General features: G+C 35.0%; 1 protein-coding gene across 1 annotated transcript in view; it reads right to left on the minus strand.

Annotated features, from left to right (window-relative positions):
• LOC123675735 (tight junction protein ZO-1) overlaps positions 1-14,838 on the minus strand; it is a 58,661-nt gene that overhangs the window by 3,204 nt on the left and 40,619 nt on the right. The window lies entirely within an intron of this gene.

The following is a 14,838-nucleotide window of genomic DNA, read 5'->3' on the forward strand; positions in this document are numbered from 1 at the left end:
TATTTGACCTTCCTTATTATTCTGTTCAAGATGTTATAACTATTAACCAATTGAAATTGCATCATTCACGTTTAGAGGAGAGTATAAAATAGAAATCGAATACAAATACTCAAAAAAATGTCTGTCAATACTCGATATACAACACCAATTATGGATTCGTGAAAAATTTTTCGTACAAAACTTTTGTATTTTTTTCCGTAGCATACGAATTTGTAAAAGAAAAACAGGGATTTCTATTTGGGATGCCAAAGTTGACCCCTGTCCTCCCGTAAGGAAGAGGTAAATGGAGGTTTTAGTATAAGTAGACTTTCCAGGGCCGTCGCTAGGGGGTAGGCAGGGTAGGCGGTCGCCTATGGCATCAATTCAAGGGCGGCATTTCAAGTTTGATCAACAAAAATTACATATGGAGAAATGAAAATTAATTCAGTCAGCAACAACAGGAAGGAATACCGACAAATTTAAATAACATCAAAAACCATAAAAGGTCCGCATTATACATTATACTCATAAATATCCAGATGTGGAGTGATCCCCTCATTGTGCTGTTTACGAGTTATTGACGCTAAAAAACGCACATGCACTCATCAGTCTTGTCGCCGTTCCCTTTACGTTGCCGAATTTTATGGCCACTTGGGGTCCTGGATTATTTTCTTTTCAATTCCCTAATCACAATGTTGATTCCTCAGAATGAAATGCAAAATAGAAAAAAACGATTTCATTTCATCACTTCCAACTGATAGTTTTCAAGAAATATAAGAAGTTCTATTATTTCATACGACATTCCATTATTTTTTATTCTTCATTTTTTATATCAAATTAACTAGTGTTGGGCATAGGCGCTTTCTAATTAGATAATGGTTCATCAGCATCATCCGATTGTTTTACTCGATAATCTTGAAAAAAACAAATTTTCCAGCTTTTTTTAAAATCGAAACTGAGGTAGGAACCTGAAACTGAAGGCCCACTCTAGTGGGGCGGCAAATAATGGATTTTTTTTTATTTAAACGAATTTCACTGATTTTCTTTTATCAAATTTACTAATCTTTAACATCTTAGTATCGTGAATACATATTCATCATATCAAAGAAAAAAAAAGAAGGATCTAAAACCTGAACTCAATTCATATATTTCATTATTTATTCATTAGAATTCAGTTGAGCACATTTTATGTTTATTATATTCCACTTATCCTAAATCTATTGGATTAAAAATTGAACCCCAAAAAAATAGAACGGTAAAAATGCTTGAGCAGGCGCTGGACCTCGATTATCCAATATTAATGTTAAGCATTCTGCAGAGTAAGCTTCTGTTAGGGCGGCAAAATGGGTCTCTGTCTAGGGCGGCAAAATGAGTTTCTGTCTAGGGCGGTAAAATGGGTCTCTGCCTAGAGCGGCAGTTTGGCTAACGACAATGTTTCATTTTCAAGATTTTTGATTGATCCAACTAGAAAACTTCACTTGGTATACCTACTTATATTCACTTCTATGTTCTCCAACTGTGCATTAATGAACGAGTGTTCAAAATCTCCTGATCCAAGAGTAGGCTTGAAAATATCACGAAAAGAAGATGAAGTAGGACATAAGATCGATCAATATCAACCAGTTTAGAAAAATTTATTTTAAATAACCAAACACACACATCGGCAACATCCTTCATAATAATGAAAATATCACAAAAATACATGGTCAGATGCTAGCCCCCACATGATGGTTGATAGGTACAACAAACTGACTGAGGAAATTTTAGGTTTTCCTAAAATATGTGTGGTCTGCCGTCCACTGGCTCTTAGACTATACCATCAGAATAGCCAAAACGTTTAAATTATTATTCAGGTACCAATAGCTCTACACCGGCAAATCGTGATCTGTGTTCTCACGACTACCTCTTGTTCACGAATAAAATCACACGGCTTTAACCTTGCTATAGATATGCATTTCTTTCATGAGAGTCCAATTTGAGATGAATTAAGATTAGCTTTGTTAACTTCATTTGTACGGAACCGGTGTTGCATTTGACATTGACACTAATTGCAATACAATTTTAGCGGGTGCTGCTTTGGCAATCTGGTGAGAGAGAGTTTCGTTGAATTCAATGTTAATTTTTTTTATTGAATTTTTTTGTGACGTGGCTAACTAATTTGAATAATAAATCTTCAGGTTCGGCCAAGGAGAAATATTTTTTACTCCACATAAACTTGCATTTTATTCTTTGGAATGTCTGAAATCCTAAATACTAATAAGAAGAAACCGTTTGTCTAACAGGACAATTGAAAAGTCCCCGGTCTACCATAGTAAAACACATTTTTTCTCCAACCATCAAGAAATGTTGACATTTTTATACTATTATCAGGTGCAGAAGCCATCAATTCCCTTACCGTACAAAACTTTGCTCGTTGCTTGGCAACACTTTTAATCCTAGGATTAAAAACGCTACTTTTAATCCTAGGACTAAAAGTAATTGCATTTGAGCTCTCTAATTGAAATTTGTAGAAAAAAACATTGTCTCTTACAAATTAGTAAAACAAACTAATTGCTATCGCTGTTATAATTAATAGGTGTTCAAATTTATTACCAAATTATTGACGATTTATGAATAAAACTAAATTTATTTTAATTTTGACTTAGTTGGAGAAATAGTTATTTATTATACAAGGGAAAAAAGTATTAGATTTTAGCTCGAGGTTATGTTGACAAAAAACCGAGAGCTAAAATCTAATATTTTTCCCGTGTATAATACACTATTTTTTTCTGTGACAGGAAAAACGACAATTTAATAGTGAAAGAACATATTATTACAATATATTGAAGTCAGAATGTTATCGATATGAAATTTGAATTTTTAAACTAGTAAGCTGCAATTAGACCTGCGTTGCTAAGGGAAACTTCAAAGTAATCAAATATCTGTCAATTTAATTTTGTGATTTGTTTCAAAAATTGCGAACTCAGTAATAATTATTTAGTAGTTATTTTGTTGAATAATATGAAGTTAAAAAATGTCTGATTCCGAGTTTTCTCTGACTCCACTGGAGTTGATAGAAGCAGCGCGAGTAGCGTCACGAAAATTATTGCCAGCTAAATCACGGAAAATTTACGAAACCGCGTATTCAAGATTTATGGAATGGAAAATGAAAAAGACATGCAGTTCTTTCTCGGAAACAGTGTTATTGGCTTATTTTCCGGAACTGGCACAACAACAAAAGCCATCAACAGTGTGGTCGAATTATTATTATTCCTTTATATACATGTGGATAAATATATATCCGGGAAAAAAGTACTCACTTTTTTCCCGGGGAAAAAAGTAATTTCGTGAAAAGTCATATTTTGTTACCTGTCAACAGAGATAAAATGTCAAATTTTTTTCCCGTCACAGAGAAAAAATTGTATATATCATACGGACTGAAAGTGCCTATTTTTACTCGCAATTTTGCATTCGCTCGGTTGCGCTGCGCTTCGCCTCACAACTGCAAATATTGCTCGTAAAAAAAATATGCACTTTTAATCCTCATAATATAATATACTATTGTTTGGCAAAATTCGATTTTATTATTCAACATAGTTGCCTTCGAGGGCGATACAGTGATTATAGCGATCTTGCAACCTTTCGATACCATTATTGTAGTACGATTTGTCTTTCGCTTCAGAATAGGCCACAGTTTCGGCGATTACTTCTTCATTGGCGTTAATAGTAATTTACGTAACAAGTCCGGAAAAGAGGGTTTTTTTGGACGAATAGACAAAATTGTCTGTGAGTCCAAAAAAACCATTTTCGGGCGTGTTGCGTACAATATTTTTTCGGCAACCATTTAAAATAACACTATCGCTGCTGCTTTCCATATTTTATTGCAATTGCGATCAAAAAACATGCAAATTTTTGACAACTAATTTCATATGAACTATCAGCCGTTATCTCGGCTGCTATGGATTGGGGGAAATGCTACTTTCTCAGAGAAAAAGCGCCCGGGAAGTTCTTTTGGGGTCTGAGAGCAGGAAAAAGTCGCTGAGCCAGATCTGGCGAATACAGTAGACGCAGAAGCAATTCGAAGCCCAATTCATAGGATTTTGCCATTGTTTTCATTGATTTGTGACACGGCGCATTGTCTTCATGAAACATCACCTTTTTTTTCTTCAAATGGGGCAGTTTTTCAACGATTTCATCCTTTAAACGATCCAATAACGCTATATAATAATCGCTGTTGATAGTCTGGCCCTTTTGGAGGTAATCAATGAATATAATACCTTGCGCATCCCAGAGTACTGATGCCATAACCTTGCCAGCTGACTGTTGTGTTTTTCCTCGCTTTGGATTCAGTTCATCGTGTGCAGTACACTCAGCTGAACGTCGATTGGACTCTGTAGTGAAATGATGGAGCCATGTTTCATTCATTGTCACATATCGACGCAAAAATTCAGGTTTATTGCACTTAAACAGCTTGAAACACTACTCAGAATCATAAATACGTTGTTGCTTTTGATCGATCGCGGCACCTATTTTGCACACAGCTTTCTCATGTACAAATATTCGTGAATGATATGATGTACACGTTCAGATAATATCTTCACAATGTCTGCTGTCTCGATCAACTTCACTTTACGGTCATTCGAAATTATTTTGTGAACTTTTTTGATTTTTTCGTCGGTGACAGCCTCTTTTAGGCACCTACTTCGGTGCTCATTTCACCACGTTTAATCTTCAGCATACTGGTGCAGACCCCGGAAACTCTTCATCAAGCCAAAATTTTGCTTCAACTGTATTTTTTCCCTTCAAAAGGCAATATTTTCATCAACACACGAAATTCTTTTCTTCAATCTTTTTTCAAATAAGAAAAGTAGCTATACTGACAACGCAATATCTCACAAACTAATGGTCGGACTGCTGTCCAATTTTGATACGTATCGTTTGAAGGGTGGTACTAACTGAAAATCATATCTGTATCATATGTGCATCAGACCGAGGACTTTTCAATTGGCCTAATATTATATATGAGATATTCTACAAGAAGGAACATTAAAAATAAATAAATAACTGTATTCAAGAGAATTGACCTAAGTCCATCAGCCCAAGTAGTTCAAATTACAACTATCAGGTTACAAAAAAAAAATATGAACATATAGATTGAATCAATAGGTTCTGAGTTTTTCTAGCAGGTTGCAGGTAGGAAAATTTCTATGTAGCTGGCTTACTGGATAACAATGGAACTGCACAAGAACATTATCTGCATCCTCCAATCTCCTCCTAATCTTCCATTTAACTTCTTGATGCGTCCTCTGATTGGTCCCACTTTTGTTAACTTATAGAGGAGATTATTGAATGGATGTAGGTGGTTTCTTGGATTTCTTAACTTGGTTATTACCAAGTAAAGAAATCTCATCGCTTAGGACTATTGTCCTAAGCGATGAGATATCAGGCACATCTATTATCTTCCATATGAATTCTTTGCAGTTTGCGAAAATGGGATGACCATATTCAATTATTGGCCTACATATTGTTTTATATATTTTTGTTGCCGTTTTCTTATCACGTCCTAGTATGATAGTTATTTGAATTGTTTAGCTCTATCGATGGATTTTTTCTTCATGATTTTGGCGTGAAGTATCAGGCTTGCTCTGTTGTCCAAATGGATTTCCAGGTATTTTATGGATGATGAAAGGTTTAACTTTTTTATTGTTTATGGTAATAGATGGAGTATTATAAGTTGTAATTTTGCTGGGTTAACTTAAAGTCTTGATCTGGCCAACCATGCTGTGATGTCATTTATATGAGTTTGCAGGTTCCACAAGCAGCATTTAAGTGTTTTCTTATATGAGAAAGAGGAATAGCTATTGTGTCATCTGCATATTGTAGGATAGTTAGGATTTTCTCTGAGGGTATTTAACACCGAACGTCATGAGAGAATTCAGGTAACCAAAAATAGAAGAAATATTAACTTCTGATTTTTCATTATTGGATAACTTCCTCAACTTGCCACATCAGATGATTCTACCATCTCATTTCCTACTCAAAACCAAATAAAACGACTTCTGCAATTGCATTCTTACACGAATCCAATCAGAAAAACAAATAATGAATCAATCAAGACCACTCGCCTTCAAATACCCCGCTACGCACCAGCGGCGGCGCTTGGCCGGGGGGTTACGTAAAACCCAATCAAGCCAACGTTTAATGTGTGTGTTTTGAAAGTTATTCCTTACGTTATAATCTTGATAGCTCAACGTCTCATCAAGCAAATGCTGCGAATGCGTGTGCTGGGTTCAGTTTTCGCAATCGGCCATCGATTTCATTTCCAATCAGCGGAAATGCACCGGCATCTTGTGGACTTGGCCGTGTCGTTTCGATCTAATCGCAGTAAGCGGACCGGGCTGTGAAATTTGCATGATGGGATTGCATGGTTTGTAAAGAAGAGAGAGAAAGAGAGAGATTTAGAATGCAAGGTTTCAATTAGAACTCTCCTTCTTTGCTAAAAGCCAGTTTGGGGAAATGAGTTTCGTAAGTAGGCGCTTGTGAAAAAAAGGTGTTTAAATTTTTCATCTCGAGGATTTTATGGAGTACTGAAGTGGTGATATCTGTTATAATTTTAGGGTTATAGAACGATGAAGGCTCCTTTTAAATTTTGTTTAACTCTGTTTTGTACATAGGGGTACAACTTTGAATCTGCCGTTTTTTTTCGAAATGTCCATCGCTGGCCACTACTTTCTCCCATCTTTCGGGCAGCGTACGAATCCCGCGTTGGAAAAACTGGTCATCTTTTGAAGCGATCCACGAATCGATCCAATTTTTACTTCTTCATAAGACCGGAAGTGCTGGTCCCATTTCAACGCTAACTATGTGGAAGCATGGCCAGGATATCCCCATGATTTTCTGCGCTTGGGATTATAGTAATGAACCCGTTTTTCGTCTCCAGTCACAATGCGATGCAGAAATCCCTTCCGTCTTTGCCTTGCAAGCAGCTGTTCACAAGCAAACAAACGCCTTTCAACATCGCTCGGCTTCAACTCGTACGGCACCCAATTTCCTTGTTTCTGAATCATTTTCATGACTTTCAGGAGTTTTATTATGGCCTGTTGAGTCACTCCTAATAATCTTGATCAAGTAATGCCTCCAATTTTGTATCTTCGAAAACCTTCTCTCTTCCACCGCCATGCTGATCTTCGACATCAAAATCACCGTCCTTGATGCGTTCCTTCTTTTACTAATAGCGGCCTCACCATAGGTATATGAGAGCATGCGATGAGCCTCGGACGCAGATTTCTTCAAATTAAAGCAGAAAATTGAAAGCTCCCGCAAAGGATAAGAATTTGGCTCGTAAGCTGACATGTTCAATCAAGAATAACTTTATGATACAGACACAAATCGACTAATATTTCGATGGCGTTATGTTTACAAATTCGTAAACTTATTGTATTTATTTCGACTACCAATTACCGCTACAACCATCTACTGAAGAAGAAGAAGAAGAACCATCTATTGCAAAACGGCGGAAGCAAAGTTGTACAGCTAATATACCAGTAAAAGAACATTATTATTCGAAAATTAAACAAAATAACTTCGAAAGACCGAGAGCCAAAAAAAGGATAGGACAGAGATATTTCAGATATACCTATTGGGTCGAGTTTGTACACTTACAGAACACGAAAAATAGGGAAATGAACATGAATTAAAAAGGGAATTGAAAAACTACACAAAAGCCTCTAAGGCAAAAATACATATCAAAACAATACGACAAGATTTGACATTTTATTTTTTACGCGATATAATATTGGATTGGAATTTGAAGAAAAATTAGCGGTTAGAACTCCATGTTTTTTGGTTTGGTTTATTGACCTTGTTAATGATGCATTGTTGCATGAACTCATTATTATTAGATATTATATGATGTCAGATATTCTGTAGATTTAGGAGAATAATATTTAATCGTTCTTTAAACTGTGAAATACGCTACTTTTTTATTCAAATAATCATAGTACTAGCAGTTTCTTCAGACAATCGTGTACTCTTCTTAGATGACTTAACTCTGTACCGAAAATAATATTTCGAAAGATAAAGATCATTTGCTCATCATTCATAAAGCTAATAAGTCCAATCCAAAATCCCTTCAGGAGTTATTATGATAAGACAACTCTAATCCAGACTCCTGGCTAATTAGAACATCAATGGCTCCAACGCCCACTTGATTACCGATCGTGAAAAGCACAGGCATTAAAAGGTTAATTAACACATACATGTCTTTTTGTAATTCCCTATGATTGACTCGAACCAGTCAGAACACTCCTCTTTTTTTCCTTTTACCTGAGTTCTTTGTGCAATGAAGAGGGAAGTTTCAGAACGTTTGAACAATGCGTTCTCATATTTCAATTGAATTGGTTCTACTCTCGATGAAGTGAATTCCTACATCTCGAGTATCCAAGAAAAATGCGGATACTCGATGAAAAGGAAAAAAGATCAAAAGAGATTGGTTATCTAATCGCATCTCAATTCAGGGAAGAAATTACCAGAAATTGCTAATTGAAAGAATAATATTTGAAGGAAATGGAAAAATTCCTTATTTTACTGAATTGCTTCAAATTAAGCAGTCACTTTGTATCAAATTGAACGTGCTTTACTATATGCTGAATAGATGCAATTATCGAAAAAAATAGTTGTGCAGTTTATATTGGGAATGAATTTTACACCAGAAAAACAGTACCAGAATCTAGCCAAAATCATCGAACAATCATCTTATTCCCTGATATGACACCAGATTACTCATTTTCAATGAAAATTTTCCAGATTCCTTTGTAGAATTTATATGATCTTTCAGAACGAATTAGGAACCTACATTTTTTAGCATTTTTCTATAAATGGGAAGAATATTCTATTTTCGTATTTTCTTCTACTTCTAATGGTTTCCATGTCAAATCCTTGCCTAATAATAAAACTGTACGAAATTCACATGAGGAAAGCTATTTGAGTTAAGCCAGGGCTGTCGCTAGGGGGGTAGGTAGGGTAGGCGGTCGCCTAGGGCGGCAAAATTCAAGGGCGGTATTTCAAGCTTGATCAACAAAAATTACATGTGTAGAAATTCAAAGTACCAAATGAGATTTAATTCAGTCAGCAACAACAGGAAGGAATACCGACAAATTTAATCAACATTAAAAACCCTCAAAGACCGCATTATACATTATACTCATAAATATCTAGATGTGGCGTGATCCCCTCATAGTGCTGTTTTCGAGTTATTGACGTTAGAAAAAACACATGCACTCTTCAGGATTGTCGGCGTTCGTTATACGTTGCCGAATTATATTGTTACTTGGAGTTCTGGATTATTTTCTTTTCAATTCTCTAATCAGAATGTTGATTCCTCAGAATGGAATGCAAAATATAAGAAAACAATTCCATTTCATCACTTCCAACTGGTACTTCTTAAAAAATACATTTAAGAGGTTTTATTATTTCATACCACATTCCATTATTTTATAATATTCTTTATTTTTTATATCAAATTATCTAGTGTTAACCAAAAAAAAAACCAGTTTTCAAGCGTTTCCTAAAATCGAAACTGAGCTAGGAACCTAAAACTGCCCCTCTAAAGGGGCGGTAAATAATGGAGGGCGGCATTATCCACTTTTTTTTTCAAATCTGGATTACTGGAAGAACGAATTAAATAATTTTTTTTGATCTAAACGAATTTCACTAATGTTTTTTTTTTTATCAAATTCACTAATCTTAAACATCTTTGCATTGTGAATATCCGTAACATCTATTCGAATTTAAAATAATTGTTGATTCGCATCATCCGGTTGTTTAATTCAATCATATCAAAGAAAAAAAACGAAATGTTCGAGCGTTATATATGAAGTCAAAACTCAGTAGAAGGATCTGAAACCTGAATTCAAATTCATATATTTTATCATTTATTCATTGGAATTCAGTTGAGCATCTTTATTGTTCATTGCATTCCACTTATTTTAAACCATCTATTGGATTAAAAATTGAATCCATAACAAATAATTTTACTTAAAATACATTTCTTCCTTCCTAAAATACTTTTCATGAAAAAGTGTGGAATTTTTCACATTTCCAAACTGAATCTTTGAAAATAAATTCACCAAACCAATATCCAAGCCAAACCCCCGCCCCCTTTTTTGTTAAGTACAAAATCCCAAACCTGAATCCCAAACCTGAAAGGGTTCCGATTTGTATATTATTTTTGCCGGGGCGGTAGAAACGCTTGAACATTTTAGCTATTTAGCATTCTGAAGAGTTGGCTTTCTGATAGGGCGACAAAATGGGTCTCTGGCTAGCGACGGCCCTGAGTTAAGCCAAAGTCACTATTAGAATACCCATATTTTAAGAAAATGAAATTATTCTTCATCGTTTCTAACGAAACCTACTATTTTTTTGGTATTCCAATTAGAATGGAATCTAAAATCAGTATAAATCAGATAAATTACATCTCAATATTCATGGATCCACTTCTGGGCAAGGAAATGATTTGAACCTAAGGTAATTTTGCAACGTTTTTCATTGTATAAATAAAATCATAGCTAATTTATTTTCTTATAAGGGACATTTAGATTAAGAGTACAGAATCATTGATTCTAGATTGTAATTCACCTAATAATGTTTGTTGTCAATTTCTTGATATAGAAGAATAAAACCTTTTTTCGTAAGCAATTTGATTGTATTTCATCACATTAATTGATATGAAAAATTTTTTTCTGAAATATCCTTATTAACATTCTCATATTTTATTACGTGATTTTCATTTTGAAATAGTTTATTATCTACTGTTCCTTAAAAATGTATATATTTCTCATCATGTTATCTACTTTGAAGTAAAAGTTAAAAATAGATGTTGGCTCGCTGGATTATAATATGATCACAGCCGTTCGAGCCAATGCGCATCCTCTAATTTTATAATAATGTGCAAAATCTGATCTACCGCAAATTCAACCTCATTATTCATGGATCTGACAACGTTCATTCTGATAAATAATGAAATTCATAGAACTTCTATTTTCACATTGAATTAGTTCTGCGTTATATACCTAGGTGGTGTAGGTAAACATCGAAAGGACAGGAATGCATTAGTCCATTGTAAAACAAATGAATGCTTATATATTTTTACCAGAGCTGAATCTGGGATAATGGAAATGCAAAAAGTGTTTAATTTGATTAGAGGAATCTATAGTTGAATTTATTGTATAACTTTAAGACTGACCCTGTATTATGACATATATTGAAAGAACAAAAGTTGGTTTATTATGTTTATATGCGTTTTTGTTTTCTCAAGAAAATCGTTCCTTGAAAGTGATAATTCACATTGTATTGTCATCCTATGTTTTCATGGAATGTCAACATAGACAAGAAAGTGTTGACCTCAGATCTGCATTTTAAATTTTAAGACTGAATCAAGTTATACTGCTGAAAAATTTGAACGCAAAAATTCGTGCAAAAATTATATAAATCATTTGAAATTGATCAAGTGCGTTAAAGCTCCTAACTTTCACGTCAGTGCTTATTGTTGAAAACATCAATTCTCCCCTAAATCTCTAAAACGGCAATTGATTTCTATGATCAGTTATGAGTATTTACGTTTTAGATATTTTCGAATATTTAGAACAGAAATCAAGAAGTCGAGGTCTGAATCTGGTTTCTGATTTATATTATTATTTCAAAAATAGTTATTTTCCTAACAAGTGCGGAAAGTGGTACTTTCCTGCACGAAACTGTCGTTACCATAGTTATGTCACTTTTGACATTAATTAGGCGTTCGGTGCATAGAGGCATTACAGAATTTAAGTTATTTTTCAATACTTGAGTGCGAGAAAATCCCCTGCTATTTATTTCCCGCACGCAGTGCAGAAAAGAAATTGCACAGGATTTTTTCCCGCACTGTGTGGGAAAGCGACCCTTTCTGACTCAAAATGCGTGTGGAAAATGAGTTGAAAGCGCACGCTTGTAGAAAATAGTTATTTTCCTAACAAGTGCAGAAAGTGGTACTTTACGCAAGAGTTAGGAACGATATTTTTCTACAAGCTTGAAATAAATTGAAACTCGAAACATTTGATTCATTATTCCTATGCACATGAATGACAGACGTAATTCTGCATGTCGTTACCATAGTTATGACCTCCTTGACGTTAATTGGGTGTTCGGTACATAGAGTCATGACAGAATTTGATTTATTCTTTGATACTTGCATGCGGAAAAAACCCCTGCTATACCTTTCCCGCACGCATATGCGTGCGGAAAAGAAATAGCAGGAGTTTTTACCGCATTGTGTGGGAAAGTTACTCTTTGTGACTTAAAATGCGAGTGGAAAATGAGTTGAGAGCGCTCGCTTGTAGAAAAAAGAGATTTTTTTTTAAGTCTTACAGTTCTCAAGAGGCTTTCAGTGAGCTTCGAATTTGACCCTGTTCTTGTCGAAATTTGATGAAAGTTGGTATGGATTTTTGAATTGTAAGTGATCCTTTTGGATAAACCTAATGCTTTACCAATACATAAATTGTGAAAAATCCGGGATATTTCGATGAAATTTGATACTGTATTTAGTATTCCGGTTGGGATGTTAAACGTTAGGAATTTTAACCTCTTTTGAGTGAAGGGTGTGCGTCCTGCATGTGTAAATTAGAACTTTTAGGGAGACAATAGTGTTGCAATACCGAAAGAACGGAAATACTGTTGTGTACCGACTTTGTAGAAGCGAAGGACGAATAAGCATTGTACACACGCATTAGCACAGTTTTTTTCATGTGCTAGGTAATTCTATATTGGAATCAATTAAACGATTATTGGTTTCAGATCAATCTAGATCGTTGCGTAACAACCTTCAATATCTTAAGGATGAATGCCACTACCACAATCATTTTCGTCACTTAAGTCTAAATCGGACAGACTCTCAGATCAGGTACATCTACAAGGTTGGCTACATACCTCATCTATATCCGTGAATTAGAATGGTAATCACGTTTTGCAGTCTCGTTACCGTCACCTACCCCATTTTTATTTTCAAGCCGGTAAATCCAGCAGCGTTCGACCAAGCAGTAAAGCTAACGTAACACATTACGGGAATAATTGTAACATAACGAAGGACAAACGTTGCACAGTGAAAGTATATCGCCTTCTTAAAAGAACAGATCATGTTTCACCTCTCAAGCGTGCCTCGTATGGTATTGTTTCCTTATTTTATGAATCACGGATGGAATTGGGTTTGTTGTATGGTCGTTATGGTCTACATGAACCGCATAGCTGATGGCGATTATGAAATGCGTAAAAGAACACTTTGGTGATGCTAGTTGGATAGAGAGAATGGTCGTGCCTCAGCTAAAAAAATCGAATAGGAGGGTAAGTGAACGTAGAAGTCTTCAGGCCATACTTATTGGTCAAAAAAGATAATTAGGCAGGGTGAATCACGAGATCCTACCACGTAAAGAGGTTACCAAATTGAACAACAAATTATCAGTAGTAATATCTCTAGGACATTGATAAGGCGAGAGATAATTTCAAGATAATGAAAGCTCTTCCTCAGCCTTCAGCTTATTATAGAGATGTTACCAAGATACGAGCTTGAAAAATTTGTCATAAAATTTTGAGGCATTGTCAATGCCCGAGGGATATTCGGAGGAAATCGGATGAAAATATTTATAACTTTATTTAAATTTAAGTAAACATTAGATGCGTTTCTGTTCTCTACTATATAATATGATCTATTACCATTGCATCGTGGACATCTCGGGCTGATTTAAATACTATATTGTTAAACGGGTCAATCAAAATGTTATAGTCATTATAGTACTTTTTTGTAAGAGTTTCCACAAAACGTTTCACTTTGTCTTCACAGTTGCTTTTTTATATTCGGTCCTGTTTTTCTTTCTCGTATTGACCACCCAATCTTTCTTCTAAGCTCCAATGTTTATTCAATTCATATTCTCGTTCGCAGCAAAAATCCATAAATATTCCCCATTTATACTTTGTTATACTTTGAAAATACGCGTTGCCAAAACGTAATGTTTTGAAATTCATTTGGAATGAAGTTGTCAAACTCAATCGTGTTGTCATAGTGATTGATAATTGACTGAATGCAATTTCAGTGTAATGTTGATATGATTGGGTGAAATTAATTCATATGACACAAAATGACAAAAGTTAATTGCTGTTAGAACTGTTAAAAATTTTCATATAAGAAAACTGCCAAAAAATTCTTCCTAATATTTTGCAACATGACAATGCTCGCCCACATGTTGCACAGCCGGTGAAAACATACTTAGAAACGCTCAAATGGGAAGTCCTACCCCACCCGCCGTATAGTCCAGACATTGCTCCGTCTGATTACCATCTCTTCAGATCGATGACGCATGGCCTGGCTGACCAGCACTTCCATTCCTACGAGGAAGCCAAAAAATGGGTGGATGACTGGATAGAGGCCAAACCGGTCGAATTTTTTCGCAACGGGATTCGTATGTTGCCAGAAAGATGGGGAAAAGTTGTAGCTAGCGATGGCCAATACTTTCAATAATTCATTTGTAACCATTTTTTCACAATAAAGGTTCAAAATTTGAAAAAAAACGGGAAAGACTTATTCACACACCTTATACATTTGTAGGATTTTCAATTAAATAATTATATTCAGTTTTTCCTTTCCTTTAACTTAAACTGATGGAAGTAAGTGCCATCTCTACACATCATACAGCATTTTTATTTTTGTTATGTATCCAGGATAGAGCTATGAAATTTTCCCATGTTGAATTTGTTCTTAGGATTGGAACATCCTGTTTGGCGGTTTAGTTGGAACTCTGAATTTATTTCAATTGAATTGCTATTAATGATTTATATTCACAAGATGGATGCATGAACAAA

Source organism: Harmonia axyridis, chromosome 1 (genome assembly GCF_914767665.1).
Source record: "Harmonia axyridis chromosome 1, icHarAxyr1.1, whole genome shotgun sequence".
Classification (NCBI taxonomy): domain Eukaryota; kingdom Metazoa; phylum Arthropoda; class Insecta; order Coleoptera; family Coccinellidae; genus Harmonia; species Harmonia axyridis.